The following is a 23,102-nucleotide window of genomic DNA, read 5'->3' on the forward strand; positions in this document are numbered from 1 at the left end:
GGGGGGGCTTTGATTGTATCGCTTTAGTGTCTTTGACTAGATCTCATGCAAAGGGATCAATAGCCATCTCTTCAAGAGTTATCTCCTATCCACTTGGATTGATTCAGGCACTTCTGTGATCTGAGACACCGTGGACTGCTGGAGGATGAAGGAGGCAGGGCAGCTGCCAGGAAAGTGAGTGCCAATGTATAGGAAGCTCTCAACATGGCTGGAGACCAGTTGAACATTGAGGGAGTGGAAGCCCTTCATGTTGAAAGATCTAACTCATTGGTCACTTGATACCTTGATGACCTCATGGTACAATAAGATGTCTTGCATTTGGGAAAATCCAGGGATGGAGATGAAACCCAATGACATCTGCTCTTGTTGAGACCATGTCTCATTAAATCAATGTCCTTGGTAGCTTTGGCCAAGAGAGCATCAGTGACTGGGAGATGCAATGTTGTGTAACCATTTTTGATTTTCTGCAGCTAATCCTTGGAAGGAGTCAGACATGAAGAGGTTCAAGACCACAGTGACTGAGATAGCTACTGGCAGGTCATAGTGAATAGTGCTGGGGTCTGAGGACTTCAGTAACAAGGACAGCAATGTTTGTCGTCATCTGTCAGATGTAGCCTTCTGTAGCACTGTTCTCGTCACTTCCAAGTAGCCGTATCTTTGTTGGTGGATCTTGTGTTGCAGGTATGGCCTCCATGGACTTTTTAACCACTGTCTCCCATCCTGTACCTTGCTGCTGCATGGGTTTCTGCCCTTCCTGTGGAGGGTCTTATCTCTCATCACTACTGTGTCCCAAATTAGAATGGTGTCTCTATTGAGAGCTGGACTCTTCCCTTTGAGCGCATGATCACTCAATTGTCCTTGGCATCACAGGGTAGCAAAGAGGCAAAGCTGCCAGGGAGTTGCATTCCCTGTTCAGATCCTGCACATTGAATGCTTATTCTCACTATCACCTGTGCAACACCAGATGTGCCTCCTTAACCAAATTCTCTGACCATTTCTTGGAGCTGGAAAGCCTGACCAGGGCATCTATGACTGACACTTCACTCTGAACCCACCTCCCTTCAGATAACCCATTTCTAACATCATCAGCAATGTGATAACCCCTTTAAAATTTTAATTCTCAAACCCTGACAACCTCCTAATGAACTGTTAACTGATATTCGTTGACCTTGTTGCAGAGGACAGCAGGATTCCAGAGGACAGAGTGGCTTCCTTCAACCTGGTGATTGTAGCTTGTCGCTAAGATTACCGCCTTGAAATCGATGCATTGTCCGGTGCCACTTTTCTTCGGGGGCTGCCTCTGTACCCACCTTTTGTGGCCCTGAAAAATTCAGCCACAGGGTTTCAGCCTGTTGCACCTATGTGAAACATTTAATTATTTGGATGCATAGAAGGCAAAGAATATTAGTAAACTTCCAGGTGAAGGCAGGAATTGTAAACAGCCTGGTCCTTCCATCTGAATGTTAAAAGTAAGCAATTCCAACATTTTAACACCATATGTTGGAGATTTTGTCTATCATAAACTCATTTTGTGCATTCTTGATGGATGTGGTTGACTCCTGTTACCATGCCAGACATGGTAAGGTCAGTACATTTCTTGCAAAATAGTTGACAATGCATGAGTTTTGAAATGGGCATCGCTGTTTCTCCCATCATGCTCTGTAGCCTCTATATTGTTATCCTGATGAACTTGTTTCACTTCGTACCAAATGTGGCAATCTTCCTCGACCTTACTTCATCTCAAATCTATTCTATCCGACAATTTATGGATTCTCTGTTTTCCTGTGGTCGTATATTTTATTTTGCAGGTAAATTCAGCTGCTGAGCTTTCAAGCATTTTATTTGGATGGTTAGCATTTAGTTGTTGCTCTCCAATCTGAAGCTCAGTGTTATAAAACTTATGAGCCCAAGTTCAATTTATATGTTATACTGATATAGCTTATTTTCAATGACAGAAAGTAGATTACTGTATTGGTTACACTACTACAAGGGTTCCATCTTTTGCTTAGTATCCAGTGACTCCTGAAAGGATATCCATGTTTGTAAATGTAGCTAACTGATATCTGTTGTACAAAGCTGAATAGTCTCATTCAAAGAATAGAATTTGTGTGAAATTTTCTCTTGCCCAATGTGAAGTGGACTGACTTTGTGGTAGTTTCTCAGGTCAGCCTATGTGAAATATTGCAGTTAGAATGAAATCGAGGCAAAAACAGACTCTTAACTCAACGTGTAGGAACAGGGATTAATGTGCTGTCACAGAACAGAAAGACATGGGCTGCAAAGATTAATCTTTCCGAATTGCATTCCCCACGTTAAGATGGAAAATCATTTCCCAAAGTGGCTTCAAGCTATTTTATATACTTTTTTTACTTTTAGGGTATTTTGAAGAGTTAAACTTTTATAAATTAGGTTTATGGAATGGGAAAAATTATTCTGATTGGAGATGTTTTGTTCATTAACAATTATCAGATGTTCACTGTATCAATTCTTAGTACTTATAAAATAATATTTCTCAATTTTAAATGCCAATAATGTGTTTAACATTTAGTGTCAGGTTTAACTCAATGGCAGTGCTGTTATCCCTATGAAGAATGTGGGTATCCGCTGCCCTACAGAGCCTTCTGTCCAGGAAAGCTATGAATTACAATCTGTTGTGTGATTCTGTCAAATGTCCTTAATTGGTATTTAGAATATTCATTTAGAATGTAATGAAAATCATTCTCAGATGTGTGATGGAAGTGTGGCAGTGCACTGCAATAGGCGGCCAGTACTCTTCACACTTGCCTTCATTGTTTCTGTTTTGCTCTCACTCACAGATATGTGAAAGAAACTGAAAAGTATTTAAGCAGTAGGTATTTCATTCTAACTAAATAATTATTGCAATTGTAACTGCAGAATGTTATGTGACTCAACTTAGTTTCTGATTGAACAACATTCCTCTTTTTGTTTTCACATTGGATCCATTGACTAATGAAGTTCTGTCAGCTTATAGAAATAGATGACCAGTAGTCAGTTAAAAAGGTGGTTTCACGCTGGTAGCAAGTGTTTGCTTGAGTCTGTGACAACATGCCTAAATATTATAGTGTACCATGCCACTGCACCTGATGGCAGAAGTGCAAATATCACTTCATTGAGAAATCTCGAGCATTTCAAAACGGCGAGCATGGCAATGTTAAATTCAGCATTTTACTCAAATGGGAGAGAAACAGGGAAGGGAATGGGAGAAATTAGCTGACCTTAAGAGGCATTCTGAGATTTCTACTGAGTGAAGACTAAGCAGCGCCCAACTCGATACCGTCTTACCATATACATTAAAGCAGTCCATTTCAATGGCTTTGAAATTATGGACTCGATATTAATCAATGAATATTGATGTCTTTGTGTAAACTTCCTCTCTCTGGTATTTCATCATAGGCATTGACCTAATTAAAATAAATAATTGTGAAAATAATGGAGTAAAGAATTTCTAACAAATTGGATATCATCTATCCACTATGGTTACATGGTATAATTTCAGGGCACAATGTCATTTTACACCAGCTGACAAAATTATATAAGATTAGAAATCACAGACTAGGAAAAAGGCCACTTCCTTCTTGCTCTTATAGAGAAAATTAAATATTCTACTTGCCTCAATCATCATCTTCCATTTTTCTCGACGCTTTTAAACATTTGGGAAGACATCCTTTTTGTTTGAAAATGAAATTGTTCCCATTTGTGTGTATCATGGGACAACTAATAGATGTGTGCTAATGAACGTATGTTGAAATTTCTCTGCAGTGTTTCAGTGAGACATTTATGCTAATTTGGTTAACATTTCTGTTAAATCCACAGGAAATTTTTTTTTTAAAAACCCATCCCTGCCCCTCTGTTAATATCCATGGTACCTTGTAATACTGTACACATGCAATTGCTATTCTGGTAGTCTAAAATTGTTACTGAATATACTCTGATGCACTAGTATCTTCTTGTAGATACAAGGGTAGGTTTTCTGATTGCTAAAGCTTTTATTGCATTTTGCGGATTGGAAAATAAAGTAAACACATCGTTGTCACTTTTAATTAATCTTGCAAGAAATATTGACTAACCTAAAGTGGTCTTAAAAAAAGAGTAAAGACCTCACTGAATATTAGAACATATTTACTTGAAACTTAGTATGATCCTCCATCTGCTTAGGCTGAGATGGAACTAGATGCTCACTTCACTGATCTGCAAGGGCCTCAGGGAAAGTTGATGAATAATGGAGCTGTTAAAACACTGGACTTTTAGGATTTTTCATTGTTTTGAATTGTATTTTAATGCTGCCTCATGTTAATTTTGTTGGCACTTTTATACAAAATGCAGTTTTTTTTGGAGCATATTTTTTCTTCCTGCTAACTCTTCACTGTAGAACGTAAGCTAAATGAATATTATCTGCTGTTCAGCTGTAAAGTTGACTGTAATTGAAATATTTACAAGCAAGACCGGAGGAAAAAGAGAATAGTGAAGAGCTCTTATATAGTTTCTTGAGGAAACTGAAGAGGTGATTAGGAGGACAATTGGAATGCTGTCATTTATTGTAAAGAAAATCAATTACAAAACTAGGGAAGCCTTGCAAAAGCGGTGCAGGGCTTTAGTTAGGCCTAATCTGGAGTTTTGTATCTCATTTATGGTCCCCAAGCTTAAGAAAAGATAAAGTCCATTCTACAAAAAGTTTAGAAAATGTTCACTCAGGTGATTCCTGGGAGGAAAGGGTCATCTTATGATGAAAGATCGAACAAGTTGGGCCAGTACCCACTGGGGAATAAAATGCTGAAAAATGAACTTTTGACTCCCATCAGATAATGGGGAGAGGGTTTGACAGGGTGGATGCTGAGAGGAAGTTTCCCCTTATGTGGAAGTCTAGAACCAGGAGACATTGTTTAACAAATAGGGCTCTCCTGTTTAAGACAGAAGTGAGGAAGATTTCTTTGTAAGTTCTGTGGAATTCTCTCCCCAGGGAGGAGTGGAGACTGGGTCTTTGAATACATTTAAGGTAGTATTACATGGATTTTTGATTGACAAGTGAGTTGAGGGTGAAGGGGATTGGTAGGAAGGCGAAGTTGAGGCTGTAACCCAATCAGCCATGATTTTCTCAAATTGTGGAGCAGGCTCAAGGTGCCAAGCGACCAACTCCTGCCCCTAATTCTCCTGATCAGACTAGAGTTGAATGTTGTTTGTGAAGTGCCCAAACTCTGTGTTTATGTTTTAAATTATGTAGGGTGAAAGTAGGAATACAGATGGATTGCCTGTATGAGCAATTGTGCAACAATGCTATCTGCTGACCCTGGTAAACAATTTTTTAGTAAGCAAGGAAAACCACTGGAGGCTGTGGGTGAAATATCAAATCAGTTGCAGATTTGTGCTACTTAAAGTAAGCATGTTCCCACACAAGTCACACATTATAATTATAGTACAACATATAATTATTTCCCCTCTGTCTTTTCACCACCATAATCTGCTTAATGGTGTTCCCAATTTGCACCTCTAATGTGTAGTGCCTTCAGTTCACCAATTATCAAACAGGAAATCAGTAATTGCCAGGACTGTTGAAGCAAATAATTAATTCTGGCTACTATTTATGCTCTAACCTGGGGGCCAGGGTGGCACAGTGGCTTAGTGGTTAGCACTGCTGCCTCACAGCATCAGGGACCCTGGTTCACTTCCAGCCTTGGGTAACTGTCTGTATGGAGTTGCACATTCTCCCTATGTCTGTGTGGCTTCTGCCAGGTGCTGTGGTTTCCTCCCACAGTCCATGGATGCACAGATTAGGTAGATTGGCCATGCTAAATTGTCCTGTGATGAGCAAGCTTGGTGGATTAGCCATGCTAAATATGTAGATAGGGTGAGGGTCTGGGTGGGATGCTCTTCTGAGGGTTGGTGTGGACTTGATGGGCCAAATGGCCTCTTTCCACAGTGTAGGGATTCTATAACTAGTGTGAGGTTAAACAAAATCCTTTACTTTCCATTTTATACCAGAAATCAGAAAGTGCTCATTTTTCTGGCAATCTTCATCAAGCAATGAATAAAGCTGTCAATTTTCCCATTTTCGGTTTTGTGCTTCTCCAAGCTTTAATTTTTTCTGTGCAAAATTGCTGTCTGAAACATACATCAAATACTTGTCTGTTTGTATAATCTATGATGATTCTCTTGATAACCTTATCAGAATCAATGTTAGTATTATGTAAATGGTCATACTTTAGAACAGGCTATGTACAAATCATAGATTGTAGTCAGATAAACAGTGACAACATTACTTTGAAGAGCTGATTACTAGACTAATGTTCCCTGAAGCAGGGCTTCTGCAGTGCGCTTCATTGGTTAGATAATTTTTCTTCCCTTCAGTTTGCAAATACTTTGCACCCTGAATTGCTGGAAGTATGAGCTGATAATGGCACACCAGAATTGTAGATCACCTGGGACCTTAGTGAATGATAGGACCGACACTCTCTTTATCCAAAGACACTTAGAGATGAGAAATAAAGAGGAGTGGCAAAATGAATCAGAGTTAAAGCAAGTACAGAAAGAATAGTGAATAATGGGAAGTAAATTAGATTGAGAAAGAGAAGGAAGACATCTTCCAGGCTGTTATCTCAATTCTTCTTTTAACATGCATTGAAACACAATGTAATATAATTGTCATCAGCAATTACTCACTAATGAGTATGATTGCCCTCCTAGGAAATTCCGTGTCACTGGTCTTGGGTTCTGTGGGTCCTTGTGTGGCTGATGAGCCTGAGCCTAGAGTCACAGCTGTAGCTACACATTTCCTTTCTATGATTCCTTTTCTGTACTTTGTGTTGCCATCGGCTGTTGTTGAAGAATTGAGTATCTTCATACAGGAATTTCCTCAAAGTTAGTTCCTTCCAAGAAAGGGTCTCCCATGTGTTGAGGTCTATGTTGCATTTCTTAAGGCAAGCTTTCAAGGAGTCTTTGAAATGCTTCCTTTGTCTTCCTCTCATTTGAGTTCCTTCCTAGAGCTGGGCGAACAGGAATTGCTTTAGTATTTAGAACTTAGGCATCCTAAGAACATGGCTGGTCCAGTGAGTTGGTTACGGATGATCATGGCCTCGATGCTGGTGCTATTGGCTCCTTCAAGGACGCTGATGTTAGTACGTCTGTCCCCCCAGCTGATGTGGAGAATCCATCTCAAAACATTGATGGTACTCCTCCAGGGCCTTGAGGTGGTGTCTATAAATACTCCCAAGTTTCAGAGCCATATAGAAGACTCGGAAGGATACCTGTCTTATACACAAGGGTCTTGTTATCACTACAGATGTAGTCATCATCAAATACTCTCATCCTTAGGTGTTTGAAGGTGGCACTCATGAATTGGATGTTGGTGTTGGATTTCTGCATTGATGTCAGCCTTAGATGAGAGGTGGCTCCCCAGGTAAGGGAAATGTTCCATGTCCTGTGGGAGGTTGAACTCCTCTAGTTAGATGCCTTGAGGGGGACATCTTCTTTTAATGTGGGAATGCTGTTGCACATCAGCAGATACTTGGCCCTCGACAGAAGTTAGATCTAATTTCAGTCGCAAGGAAATCTTGATGACTGAGGATCACTGCTGGAGCCTCATCTGCCATCACAGCCCACAGCCATTGATATCACACAAATATCTTCCATCTGAATCACAGCTGAGGACTTGTTTTGGATTGCACTTTGTCCAGTTCCATCCCCTTCAACCTTGCCATCATGGATGACCTACCAGGAGTTGAACTCCTGACGCGTCGCTCTCAGGATCGATGGAACAATTGAGCCTCTCCACCACAGCAAGGTGCCAATCCACAGAAAGGGTAAGGTAATATCAGTCAATCTTTGATATTAATTGGATATGCAGTGTGATCCAATGATTGTGAAAAGCCCAAACAACTGGTGAATCAGGCCTGGGTTTCTTGATGTGTTTCTCTCAGCACACTACAGCGTGCATTAATTACACATGCTTCTCTGGCAACTGTTGAAGATTCTAAAATAAAATTGGTTTGGATTGTTTCATCTTCTTTTTCACTGGATACAACAGTTTTTTTCTATTACTGCTGGTAAGTCCAATTCATTGACCTGAGTAAAATCGATTCTTTTTTAAAACATAAAAAGCCTTAATAAACTATCTAAACCTCTAACCACTGAGATAAACAGTCTTTGGATGGAATTTAAATGCAGCATATATATTTGAAGCAATGTTTCAGCCAAGACACACAGAGGACACAATTAAAATTCTGAAATCAACATTTGAATGGAGTATACTGCTGGCTTTGCAGCATTGTGTTAACCAGGCACGTTGCTGACATTGATTCAACATAACCTAATTGAACCACATCTCTGCCTCATTAAATCAATTAGAATTTGATTCTACACTTGACCTTCTAAAGTCTGGTAAGGCTCCTCAACGTGATGATATCTGTCCTGAATCAAGAAGAAAACAACCAGTGCTTAGATTTCTTTAAATCACTGTTCTTAAAGCAAGGTCTTCATTCCAAAGGTTATCAGGCCACTTGATGCTGGTAAAAAATTCAGGTTGGTTCTTAATACACCACAAAATCTTCATTTATGGGAGTAATTTCAAAGCCTGAACTTTGCAAACTATTTATATTAATAGTCAAAAAATTGCAGGCAACACACATAAGGAATTTACATAACACACTGTGATGCAAATTCTGAAGAAGGGTCCCAACCCAAAACGTCAGCTTTCCTGCTCCTCTGATGCTGCCTGGCCCGCTGTATTCCTCCAGCTCCACACTGTGTTATCTCAGACTCCATCGTCGGCAGTTCTTACCATCTCTAAGGAATTTACGTGTATTGCAGGCCAATGAGATATATTCCTCTCTGGAAGCACGCTTGTATTATTGCTGGTTTTAATTATTATGACTGCTTCTAAACCAATGTTATAATATCAGTGGAAAGAATTATCTTTGAGTTAGCTGCGTTTAAACAAGTGAGGTCAAAGTCTCAATAAGTGTTACGACAGGCTCAGAATATTGAGGTTGGTCTTGAATCCAGACTGGAGACCAATTGTTTGGTTGTTATTTCCATATGACAAAGCTTGGATTTATAGATTGTTTCAAAATCTATCCTGATACAGAGATTGCTTTATTTTCTGTTCTTAATTAAAGTCCTTTCAGCTTTTTACATTGCAAAATTGAGCTTGTTGCCTTCCTATCGTAGACCACCGGTGCTTTTGTTTCTTTCTTTTCTACTACTGATATGCTCTCTTCCAGGTTCAAGCCTTAGCTTTTTGACCTTCTTTCTTGATTGAAATGTACCTTTGGCAGGCCAAATCATGCGATACCTTACTATGTTAAAGGCGCTATATAAATTGATGTTGTCACTGATGTTGTCTACCATATGCCTCCACAGCTTCCATGCTCATTGTTAATCACTCGAGTTGCTCTGCTACTTTGATTGTGTTTTGATCCTGGAGTCATCTACATTCAGGCTTTCTTTGAGAACTGCACAGATTAGGATGAGGTTGTGTCTGATTCAGCATGACTCAAGTACTTACCACACTGGCAAAAAGGAATGATTAGTGAGATACTTATTCAGGAAATGTTGTTTCCCTTAAACATTTTACTTTTTGTTCTTGAGGTTTGCACAGACCCAACCACACTTTTTTCTTAGGTTTCCCTTGACATAACTCCATGAAATCCAGAATCCCATCACCAAGTCACCCTTGATTTACCTGTAATATAAGGCACTGACCCAGCTAGTTCAGAGCCAGCTTTCCACGTGAGCAGAACCCCTGACACTCATGTTTTTATCTGTCAGCCAAGGATTCCTGATTGGGGCTGTTAACCTGATCCAGTCAGGGATCTCATAATCTATGATATCCACCTCCCTGACCTCGTTCCAATCAGTACATACCTCTTACAGTCTCAGAATGCTGGTTGTAACAGCCTTGTGCCTGATGTTCAAAAAATATAAATGACAGGAAACACAGCGTGTTCCCATTTGCATTCTCCTTGTCATGTGGCAATCCCCCAATAGAAGCACAGATTTATATAATCAAGTCCACACTTGAATTGGAAGGAAGATGAAGAATGGGTGACCACCAGGCAGGTAGTACAGGAGTCCTCTGAGTTCCTGCTGAAGAATTATTTTTTCCATTCAGAACACTGATGAGGGCATTGGCTCCTTAGAAGCTTGCAGCAAGAGCAAGACCCACGGCACCACAGGTAAGCCTAAGTATTCGGGACGAAGGAAAAATTGTGGAAGAGTAGTTGTGAAAAGGGATTCATACATTAGGTGAATTGGCAGGTGTTTCTGCAGCTGAGCTGATACCCTGGAGTGGTATGTAGCCTCCCTGGTGCCAGGGCATATGATGTCACAGAATGCTGCAAGGATTTCTTTGGGAAGAAGGTGCCATCAACCTGAAAGGGGAATGTGTTTGCAGTCAGAATTTTGGAGCTGGTAGAAAATAAAAAGAAGCAGAACCTCAAAAATAGTCACCTCCAATTACTGCTAGTACTATGCAGGAACATAGAAATAGGAGGATAAGTCAGAAAACCACAAAGCTAGAAAGATGGTGCAGGTAGGAGGGCTTCAAATACCTAGGACACTGGACTGGCTACGGAGGAGATGGCACCTGTACATGCCAAACAGGTTGAACCTGACTGGAGCCAGGACTGAGTTCCTTGTATGGCATTTTGCTTGTGTTGTTGTGGAGGCTTTAAGCTAACTCTGCAGGGCTTTGCGAACCGGGGAGGATATTAGAGAGTAATACCAGGGTGCATAAAATTCTGGGAGAGACAAATGGCACTAACATAGACAACTGTAAGTTAGTAGGTGGAATCAGATTAATGGAGAAATTAAAACATTCTAAATCAGCTTTACACATGGAACTACAAAGTCACACTGATAAATTAAGTGAATTGGTGAATTTGTAGCAGATGAATTTCACCCCCATTTTGTACTTATAAAAGATTGATCTAAGTAGGAACAGAGGACCAAAGATTATTAAAAGATCCATATACACAGATCACTAAAATGTGTTGGTCAGATATGAAAAATAATCAAAAAGGTGAGTGACATGCTAACATTTAAAGGGCTAAACTATGAAAGGGAATGACTATCACAACTGTTCTGGGCACTGTACATTAATGAGTAATAGCTTTGATACATCTGTGCTGTATTCTTTTCAGAATATATCCAGGGTTCTAAGGGTTAGGTAATCCAGAGCAATTACATAAACTAGATGTGTAGAACTCTCCCACAAAACAGCAACTCTGAGCTTGATTAATCATTTAAAATCGGAGTCTGATAGCTTTTTGCTAGATGAACATATCAATGGATTTGGAGTTGTTATGGATCAACCAGGCCCTGACTGAATGACAGAAGAAGCCTCAGGGGACTGAATGGCTTGGTCCTTTGCCTGCGTTCCAGAGAAATCTGTTATAACTGCATTATGCATCACACTTCAGCTCTGTGTACCATTTTGTGGAACTATGATACTGTGATATAATGCACAAAGACACCAGCTTATTTCAGATGAGAATTGACCATATTTCGACATATCATCATTTGGATCCACCTGTAAAGATTGTCAGACAGCCTTTTAATAGAACTGCCTGGAAATATCTGAGACATCAATGAATAGCACTTACTTCTTTTGCTTGCATGTGCAGTTGCAAAACACTGCAATCTATGGAGTAAAAATCACTATATAAAATTGTTAGATGTTCAATTAAGTTACACTTTCTGTAATTTCTCTATACCTGATATTATGTTCTGATTTTATTCTAGATATGTTCTCAGTTTGATCATTGCAGGCTAATCTCTTAGGTGAACTTGTATTTCATATCATTCAACTTGTGCTTATATCCATCCAATATCTAAATCATTTGCAGCAATCCAGGGATGAATCACAAAATGTAATTGCTCTATTTCGATTCAACAATTATACCATGAACCTTCAAGTACTTTTCTTTGGTTTAGGAAGGAGATGGAATAATTGCTTCAATGGAGTAGGGCTTATGTTATAAGCTACTCAATGAATTTATAAAATGATAAATGGATAAGAGAACAGAAACACTGAGGATTTACAGCAGTTACAAGTATACTGAATATTAACCTTTACATTGGCATTTTGTTGCTACTTATTTACAGAGTTTGGGCTGAATTTTCGCTCGTGAGTTAAGAGTAAAGAGTCAGGACAATTCTCGGCTCCACAAACCTGATCTGGGAAAATGTGCCTAAGGGATTTTGTGTTTCCATTCTGTGGAGGAGTGGGGTGAAATGTGAATCAGGCTAGCCACATCTGGAACAGTTTGGAAGCAGCCACAAGAACTGGGGTGTGGGAAGGTAGACTAACGAAAATGTCTGCATTAGTGCTCTGACAGGAAAACAAAGAATTCCTTTAGCTCAAACCCTTCCACATATTCCACATGGCATTCCTCCAGCTGCCCCGTCATGTCAACATTACGCATCCCCACAGCCCCTCATGCCCGTTATGCCAATCTGTAGCCCCTATTCCTACACAGCCCTTTATATCTCCTGTACCGACTTGGGGATAACTCGTACTACCCCATGCTTTCTGCAGCCACCATCCTTTACCCTTGCACACTCCATGTCAGCTCATCTGGAATTCAAAATGGGCAGATCTCAGGAACTATTCTGAGTTTAAACAAAGCTCTTAAATGTCTTGATGTGTTCTCTATTTCAAATAAGAACACTTATTTAAAAAAAAAAATCATTTAAGTTAACTTCCTTGAAATATGTAATCCCTTATAAAAAAAATTTGAATTCATAATCCTGCTTCAGAGAATTTATAAGCATTCAGAACTATGAATCAAACTGTTAACAGGCAGGCAGTCTTGTTGTGAAATCAGTCATGCAGTGTTCTTCCTATAGTGATAGCTCTCAGCTATCTCAACAGACAGAAGGAATTGGAGTTTTATATCAACAGACAGTGGTAAACAGACGTAGATAGCTTTCTTAACCGTGCACACCATTCTAAAAAAAATTTTAAAGGATTTTTTTTAAATGAAGTGAGCTTAACAGTTCTTTTGACAGTTTGAATAATCTTATGTACGTTTTATGTACGTACATGTACTTTTAACAATCCCAAAGGACATCTTGTATCTTCAAAAGGGCACATGATCTCTTCAATGATATTCCAGTCCAGTTGTGAATGGGTAGAGTAGCTCTCCAAAAGGATATGTTACCTCTCCAAAGAACTCTGCTTGCTTTAGATCTTTTCTTACATGGCCTAAAATGCAAACTTGTGTTCTGGATATCCCTTGAGCCAGAATCAGATCAGCTCAGATAAAAATAATTTCAAGGGCTGTTTGTGAGATTGTCTCAAGGTTGTTTTTTTTTCTCATTCTTACTAACCTCTTTATTAGATGACACAGTTATGCATGTGATATTAACATTAAGAAGGTTTTCAGATGCAACAGTGGACAAAGTTTTTGTTGGATTTTGCAGTCAGGAATAGTGCTTGTGATTCACTGTGGCAACAGCTCTCCACATTTATTTCATGAGCTTTTGAGCAGGACATTACCCTCCACAGGGGCTCTGTCGCATCCATGAACAGAGCAAGAAACAGCAATACCTCTTCAATCAATCCAGTTGAAACAGTAGGAAGCATAATTACTTCTTAAGAAGATAAAGATTGGGAGAGTAAAATATGATCAAGAGAAAGGTAAAAATACACGGAAAACATGAAGATTAAAAATGTTTCCACAGTTAATCAAATTCTGAAGGAATGTGACTCCATGCTTGTGAAATTATATATCGGAGGCTTAGGATTTTGGCTATAATTATGTCGGTATGCCTGGATGCCCCAGCTCTAACTTTCATTGTTTTGTTTAGTGGATAAGCAATGGTAAATACCACAAAATCATACCCTTATATGGATTTTTTTATTGAGCATATTGGTGAGGTGCTATAAAAATACAACCTATAGAGGATCAGGCTAACCTGGAATGCAGGTTCCGTGTATCATCATTTGTCGGCATTTGTCTCCATTCTGGGGATGAATGCTGAAAATTAAAATGCTGATGGCTTCATCATTATTCTCAACAAAATCTGGGCTTTTAAAATGTAATGACCAGAGGATGTCCTCATTGAAAGCAGTTAATGTCCCAAGATTAACAATTGAGGCATGAAGACTTTTGTAATTAATACATCACGATAGGTACATACCTTCAGTTTTTTTCTTTATGTGCCAACGTAATGAGATGGATCTTTGCGGGAATAAAGACATGAGTTAAATAAATATATCAAAGTTTCAGCCAACAAATTCTCAAAAGCATTAAAGACTTCTTGGAACAGTGCTTTTTTTTGAGGAAGGGAAAATATTGTGCTCAACTTGAGCGCTGAACTACCATTTGTTCTGCATACTCTGCTTCTGTGAGAATTCAATTCTTAACAGTACCGTTGATTTGTAGAAGATATTATAGCAGCTATTTGAGATATTAGGAGTGCATGTTCGGGAATGATGCAGCTTTCAGTATTGTTTCTGCAAGGTGTTAGTCTTGTTCACAGTTCACCTTAAATTATTAGCGTGGCTACAAATATTCAAGAAGAAGTGGCACTCTCTGTGAGTACAGGGAAAAATCCAGTTAGAAAATTGTGAATGTATCTTTGAATATTCAGCAGCTTAAAAGCACGCAGAGCCTGACAGCTTCTATACAAACAACAGCCAACAGTAAAAGCTACAGGAACCACAGTGCTCTGAGCATGCCTATAAATGCTCAAATCAGCTGGAAACAGTGAAAAATATTGAAAACACTGGTGAAGAGTAATCAGAGTCAAAGCTGCTAGGAGAAAAATCCGAATCAGAATCCTGGGACACAGGGGCCAAAATTGGGCACCGAATGTGTGTAAAAGTCCCTAGTGGAAGGATGAAAAAAGTTTGCTTTGAATGCAAAATTCTCAGCTCTGAATCTAAAAGAAAGCTTAAAATGTGATATGTAGCAAACATGAATTGATGTAATATATAAAAATTTAGGAAAAACTGTGAGGAACAATCTTTACATAAAAGATATTAATATTTGGAATAGCAGAGTTATTCAATTGAGTGTGGAAAATTTGAAGGCAGAACCGTTTATTATTAGCAATGTTTTGAAGGGAAAAATATTCTTATTGTTCAACCGTAAATGAGAGATCAGCACATCATTTTTTACAATGTCGAAGGCCCAAAAAATCTCAAGCAGAAAGATGTGAATAGAATCATTGTGTCATACAACATGAAAACTGACCCTTTGGTTCTACTCATCCATGTTGACTTGGTTTCCTAACCTGAACTAGTCCCATTTGCTTGTTTTTGGTCTACGTCCCTCTAAACTTTTCGTATCCATGTACCATCCAAATGTCTTTTAAATGTTGTAATTTTACCCGCCTCTGCCACTTCCTGTGGCAGCACATTCCATACACACACCACCCTCTGTCTGAAAAATTTGGCCCTTAGGTCCCTTTTAAATCTTTCCCCTCTCACCTTAAACTTAGGCCCTCTAGTTTTGGACTCCCCTGCCTTGGCGAAAAGACTTTGAGCATTCATCTTATCCACACCCCTCATGATTTTAGAAACTGTCATAAGATCACCCCTCAGCCTCCTACGCTGCAGTGAAAATGTATACACTGCCAAAAAAATAGTCAGTGATTTCTTGTGGGAAAGCCATTTGTTTGTGTGTGATAACACTTCCAGATGTAAAAAGGAGGAAAAAAAAACTAGACCTAGGTCCATCAATACTCTGCCTTTAGATAGAAGTGGGCACTGCTGCGGATACAATGCCTTTAGATAGAAGTGGGCACTGCTGCAGATACAATGCTTTGTTTCCCCCTCTAATTTTGCTTTAGCCTTCTCCCTCCCTCCCCTCACTCTTGATGGTTTGCATTGCCTGTAAGACGCTTTACATATAAGTATCCGCTTGGCTACATGGGTATTTTCCTGGTGGTAGTTGACAGGTAAAAACGAAAAAATACGGCGATTTGGCGGTGAGAAAGCCATATTAGTTGTGTGTGATAACACTTCTGGATTGAAAGGAATAAAGCGGACCTGGGTATCTTGTAGTGTAGTGCCAAAGTCCCTACCTCTGAGCCAGGAAGCCTGGTTTCAGGTTACACCTGTTCCAGAAGTACGTAATAACATCTCTGAACAGGCTAATCAGAAAATTATAAATAAAGCAGACTCGGGGATGGGCCTGCAGAACTGTCTGCCCTGTGTCGAGACTAGCCTTTGCACACCATGAGTAGTGGCTCTATTGTGGTTTTCAACAATAAACAATGTTCCTTTCCAGTCGGTCTTCCTGAGTCTGGTGGAAGGCTCGACATAAGGGTGCGAAGTGCTCATTGGAAGGCAGTAGAAGCCTTATTAGTCCTTTTAAATCATGACACAATTACTGCAATTGGACCCTGAATCAATTTTGAAATGCCTGCAGATAGAGCACATGTTGTATATGTCCTCCACAATGTAATTAGCACTCTGTGACCTAACCAGCAGTCATTAAAATGGCTGCTTAGAAGGATTTTTCAATGTTTTCAGGATTTGAATGTTCCACCTCTGCTTGCCCACCCACTAAGCACTGAAGCCTGATGTCTGTGGCTGTTCCCCAGGGTTGCTTTCAATGTAAGTGGATTGACTTGACTCTGTGATGAGCCTTTCTCTTTAGGCTGGAGAGTAATTCCAAATGTCACAACTCACTGGTGTAGTGCACTGGAAGTCAAATTCCACAATTCACAGATTTGTCACAAAAGTGAAAAGAATTAATCAAACTGCCCAAAGTCCTCAGCCCCCTACAAAACTGATAAAGTGAAGTTAAAAGGAAACACTCGTCGTGTTTTTGAACCTACCAAGAAAACAGCTATTTATTGCAAACAGACTGTTTCTTTTCTGCCATTAGTTGAAAAAACATGAATTACTATCCCCATAATTCTCTATAACTCAACTCTGTCCCTCTTTACAAACTCCACACACATACAAACAGGCACACAAAGATTCAAGATAACTCACAAATGTTATGGATGGTGAAGAAACAAAAAAGTCAGTGAAGCACTTCTGTCACCATTTAGGATTCCAGGCATTGAAGTGGTGTCTCTCACACCCACACACGCACCACACACCTGGTCCTGGGTGAAAAACCGATCAGAGTTTTCTCTCTGGTCAAAACTGCTCTGACCACACCCACTGTGCTGAGGTGTCTTGCATCAACCCCCATTGCTTGAATAAATTCACATGTAGGTACAATTACAATAAATTCTCTTAACTTTTTTTCCTAAAAAAAACTGCAACATCATCTTCTAAAGTTCCTTTGTTCAAAGTAAGTATATTTTTCCATTATTAAATCCACAGTGCAGAAACAAAGTGGCCTTTACACAAGGTGTCAGCAGCTCGCTATCAGAATGGTAATGGAAGTGAGAAACAAAAACAGAAATTGCTGGAAAAACCCAGCAGCTCTGGCAGCATCTGTGGAAGCAAAGCAGAATTATTATTTTGGGTCTAGTGACTATTCTTAACAACTGATAGTTAGCTACAATTGTAGCAGCTAACTGATTCTAGCTGCAATCATGTCTGAAGAAGGATCACTGGATCCGAAACATTAACTCTGTTTTCTCTCCACAGATGCTACCAGACCTGCTGAGTTTTTCCAGCAATTTCTGCTTTTGTTTCTGATTTCCAGCATCGCAGTTCTTTGTTTTGGTAATGGAAATGATTATTTCTGGCCCCAAGCAGCTTCCATTGTAATGGGTTCTCCCTGTAATGACTGTTCCAGGCAGCCTCCCATTTAATAAAAGAGGCACACAAAAATCAATCCCAATGAAAGGAACCTGCAAGCACCAAACTACTGCAATCAAAACAGAAACTATTCACGAAGCACAGGAATTCTGTGAGCATTTTGAGGACAAAAGGCAAATTATCCTTTCACTGCACATCCTTGTAAACTATAGGTAGACCATTTTCTGTGTTCATTATTTGTAATATAGTCGTACCTATTTTTGGACCTCTGGCCTGAGTGACAAGAGCTTTCTGTTTATTTTACTGGTATGATTCTTTTACTGTCACCTTCAATCACAGTCCCAGAGTTTGGCATCTCTTGAGCTAATGAAACTCAGCTATCATGTTTGATAAAGGTGAGATAGTGCTTAATACCTATTCCAATCTTGTCATTTTACAACTCTTTTTATATTGGATTTGACATTTTCCAACCCAGGGCTGTATCTTCCAAGGAGATTGTTTTAACTTTTAGAAATAGCTTTAATAATGCCTTACTACATACTAAAATATTTTGAAGGCTTATCAGAATAAATTAGTTTCTAACTGCACTGACTGTTTTGTATTCAATTGATGCAAGTCTTTAATAACAGTGTAAAGAGAAAAATTGGAGAAGCTCAACAGGCCCGCCAGCATCAATTGGGAGCAAAACTGAGTTAATGGTTCAAGCCCAAGATTTGGGATTGAAGGAAGGTGGAAATGTGATGGGTTTTATATTATTGTCAAAAGAGATGGGCAAGTGGAACAAAATGGCAAAGGGAAAGGTAATACCTGTAGTGAAGGCTGTGATTTTCCATTTTGTCATAACTGACTTTCCAGCCCCATCTCGGAGAATGACTAGTGATTTGGAGAGCTATCAGCTTGCTAAGACTTGACCAGAGGGCTTCTTAGCTATTGCAGGCCTTGCTAATTGAGTCCTGCCACACCCCACACCCCCCACCCCCTACCCCCCACCCCCCGGAAGCAACCAGTCAAATGGAGGCCAGCAGCTTCTGAGTCCTAAAGACTTTCAGTCAAGGTCTAGTTTTCCGGGTATCCAATGGTGAGAAGATACTTTTTGTCAGGTGGGGACCCTGGTGAAAAGTGTGTTTGGAGGCAGGGCAAGGATGGTTTCCAGAGGACAACTCCTGTCCTCATATGTGCCACTGATAGTCCACAGACTGGGCCAAATGGAGCTCCACCCTACAATGTGGCAGTCAGGGGTCACACTGGTTTCCCAGCCACCTTTCTTGTATGTCAGGGAGGTGGGGAACCTGGCCAGTGGTGATTTGAGGCCTGTGGTAGCTCATTAACCAATATGGCCTTTAATTGCTGACAAGTTGAGAAAATCCCTACTTTGTCCCCAACAATGGATTGGTGAGATGGCAAGAAGGAATCTTCTTGGGGTAAACTGGCCCAATTATTTTCCCTTATCCCTAACTTTCTTGTCATCTCCAGGGGTGAGAAAATTCCACCTAAAGAGACAAAGCATTGGTCATTGCAGAATAAAGGTCAGCTCTGACTGAAAGCAAATACATGAAAGCAAGCTACAGAGTCTGGAGGAATCTCCCAAGTAGGGAAGGAGTGAAATATCAAAGGAGGGGCAGAGTTCTCTGAAGTTGTAAAACTCATTGTTGAGTCTTGAAGACTGTAAAGGAACAAATCCAAAAGTGATATACAGTTCCTCCAGCCTGTGTTAGTTTTTGATGGAAAACTGCAACTGTTCCAGGACGGAAATGTGAGCATGAGAGCTGACTAATGAACAGAAATGGCAAGTGACCAGAATGTCAGGGACACACTTGTGGACTGAGCAGAGGTGTTCTGCAACTTGGTCAACAGTCTGTGCTTGATCTCCGATAAAGAAGACATGGTGTTATGAGCAGCAAATGCAGTTGACTAGAATCTTGATTTGAATTACAGCAATGAGTTAATTTATTTTTTCTATCTGACTTGTCTCATGTTTCTAGTATATAGAATAATCTAAGAAGTTGAACTGAGATTTAGGTCAATTTTTTAAATTATGTGCTAGTTTTGAATGTAGTAATCCCAGTAATAACGTTGCAGGAAAACTTTAAAGAGACCGCCAAGCTGACTTATTATTTATGCATATGGCATTCAGAAGGTTTCTGCCTTCATTTCAATACGTAGGCTTGGCATTTCTGTGGTTTGAAAAATACAAACGCAACGCAAATATGATTACGTAAGTAAACCAATAATTTACCCTGTAACATTATCCTTAGGCCAAAGATAGATCTATTACATTTTCATTTTCACAAGTGCAGTTTTTGTTTGTTTTACTCAGCGTATTGATACTCCACAAAACAATTAGAAATTTCAGGGGATAAAATTTCCACAAAAACTCTACTGATCTTCCTAGAAGTTTTAAGCATTGATATCAATTTTACGTAAGTATAGGTATCAATAAATGTGAGATCACAAGTATCAATTTTCCACAGCTTCCTGACTGATTTAAGGTTCTGCAATTGAACAGTGCATAATTATTAAAAACATTTAAACACCACATATAAAAATGGTACCTTTTAATTTTGAATATTGGAGATTATATTTCCACTGCAGCTAATTCCTCAGCTGGTGCAGTTTATAATGGCTTTACTGTGGGGTTGTAATTTTGGTATTATTTATATTGCCTATTTGCTGGGGACAGTGACTGAAATCTTTCTGAAGAATTTGGAACCATAAACAAAACTTCTATGCCCTCCACCACTCCAACAAGCATTTAACTCGGCTCTTAAATAATGTGTCATTTATGTCAACCATCTTTTAAAGCAAATAAAGAAATGAAGAGGATGATGTTCTAGTTGCATCAGCAAATGGTTAGTCATGGACTGGCCAATCATATACATCTTACCTAATTTTACTTCCAATTGACGATCACCTACTTTGCGCCAGTGAATAATTAAAGTTCAGCTTCAAAACTGTTGCCTTCAAGACTAATATGATTTTGACATTATTTTATCACACTGCGTATCCCTGATACATTGAGTGTACGTTCTTTGATGGTCTGTGGCATCAGTTATCTGTAATTTTCCAGTCAGGTAGCTTAGTTGGCTGGATGGCTGGTTTACATTGTAGAGTGGATTGGTTCAATTCCTGTACCAGCTAAGGTCACCTTCTCAAACTTGTCCCTCGCCTGAGGTGTGGTGACCCTTGGGTTAAACTCACCACCAGTCGTCTATCTCTAATGATGAAGTGGTCCTTTGGGACTATGGTGACTTTGCATTTGCTGAACATGTGTTGACTTTGCTTGCTTTATAATATCTGGGATCTGTACTTGTAGTTAATTTTGTGCCTTTCAAATATCTAGCCCTATACCTATTTGGTACAACCTTTGTTGCTGCATTATGTCACTTGTACCCATAGTGCTGGCTGCCCGAATTCTGCAGAGGATTGACACCAGCTTGTTCCCCTTTAACTGCAAAAGCTATATCAAGAACTAAATCACTGTGAGGATGGTGTAAAGATATTAAAGCTTTCACTTCATATTCACTCATTTAACTTGCACACTGTGGAGCAACTCATGATAAATGTATAATTTTCATCCTCAATACAACAAATGCTGACACTCCTGTTCTCTGGGAATTTCAAACTAAAATTGGATGCAGCAAAGTAGGATTATACTATACATCATGCAAACCTTCAGTTGGCTATTTCTTCCATGTTGGGGGTGTAAGCACTGTGCCAGGTTCTTGGCCACCACACAGCTTCCAATATCACAGCATCAGTTGTTCTCCTTTAAATGTGCCAAGCAAATTTGTAATGAATGGTTTCTGATGAGGTGGCAACTTTTTAAAAATTAAATGTTTTGTCTGTTCCCCACAGAATTAGACAGTCTATGTATTTTCAGCTTCCCAAACACCAAGATAAACAAATTCTGTGGTCCTAATTTTAGCTTCTGGAGCATCCAATATGTGGATTATAGAGTGAGAATGATCAGTTACTTTGGAATTGTATCCAAAATACAAAGGATGTAAATTTCAGCAAGTAAAACTGAATGAGCACGCCCTGTAGAAAGAGGCACGGGCTTGTTATAACATGGAACCGGAACACAAATGGTGTCATTCAGATGTCATTCATTGTCTAATCTTTAGGTTAGAAGTATACTGACTCTTAACTACCCCATTTAAATTGTGTGGCCTAGGTTTCTAGGCTGCATTTGAAATACAAAACTGTTCAAAGCAAATAGCTGCATTTTTCAGTTTTCCTCTTTATTACTTAAGCTGTTTTTCTTCTCTTTCTTTAGAAAACACCCTGAGCCTACAATTTCCCCCATTTAATAGCAATACCATTGCATGTGTAACAGGGTGGGAACTCTGCCTGTCCCAGTTATGGGCTGCTAACACTGATGAATTTCCGGGAGTTTCCCGTGATTATCCTATCAACATTTGTAAGTGCATCTCAAGAGTAGTCGGCTAATGAGTAATCCTGGGCTTGGAGGTCAGTTGTGGTAAAGGTCTGGCAATACATGGGATGAAGGAGAGGGACCTTTGTGCATATGGTATCCAACTGGATTAAATTGATCACAGCAATCGATTTCACTCATTTTGGAGAGTATTTTAACTTTAAATGTTCTTCTGTTGCTCCAATGCTGAATGCCAGTAATATCCTGGCATTACAGGCATTCAGTATTAATATTGTGTTTAATGGCTGATGATGTGACTTTGTCATGTTATTGCCAGCTACTTGACTATGCCTGATTAATGCCTTCTGTCAGTTCTGGGAGAAATTCCTAAAAAGGGTAGGATCGAGGTTCAGAAACTAGCACAGTTATTTCTTTTTATCATGGTGGCACAGTAAATGGAAGATTCATCGGGGAAACTGCAGTTGAGTATAGCAGTAAAGAAGTTATTTGTGGGAAAGTTTGGTGTAGTGAAACCTTTTCTGATGAATAATCACACCACACCATTTTGAGGTTGCATGTGATTGTTGGATAGGGGATATTATTCATAATTAATACTTTCATTGTGTAGCTCAACAGCCCAGTGAACTCATTGATGTGTTTGTGGTGCCATGGCTAGGCCAAAGGAATGATTCTGCTTTTATTTCAATGGGTTGCCACTTCCTGCCATATTTCCTCACGCCATCGAGCATGTTCTGCATTGACCATCTTCAGTGAAGACCATCTAAGTTTTCTGTTACTGTCAGAACATCTCTATAACCCCGTCAGAGAACTATGTGACTGTGCCCCGCTGCTGATTCACATAGCTGCAGGGTGAAAATTGTGTACTTCAGTTTTGTCAAATCCTGCTATAATGCTTCTTTAAAGAGCTGCTGAACTGATGTTGCAAGCAATTTTTTCCTTGCTTAGGGAAGGCCTGTCAACTGGATTCATGCAGTACATTAAAGGCTGAGGGCATTACTGGCTTGGTGTGATGGTGTG

The 23,102-nt window shown here is 39.6% G+C and overlaps 1 protein-coding gene across 1 annotated transcript in view; it reads left to right on the plus strand.

The window, feature by feature from the left end:
• Positions 1 to 23,102, plus strand: part of kctd16b (potassium channel tetramerization domain containing 16b) — a 196,608-nt gene that overhangs the window by 49,070 nt on the left and 124,436 nt on the right. The window lies entirely within an intron of this gene.

Source organism: Rhincodon typus, chromosome 12 (genome assembly GCF_021869965.1).
Source record: "Rhincodon typus isolate 14 chromosome 12, sRhiTyp1.1, whole genome shotgun sequence".
NCBI classification, from domain to species: Eukaryota; Metazoa; Chordata; class Chondrichthyes; order Orectolobiformes; family Rhincodontidae; genus Rhincodon; species Rhincodon typus.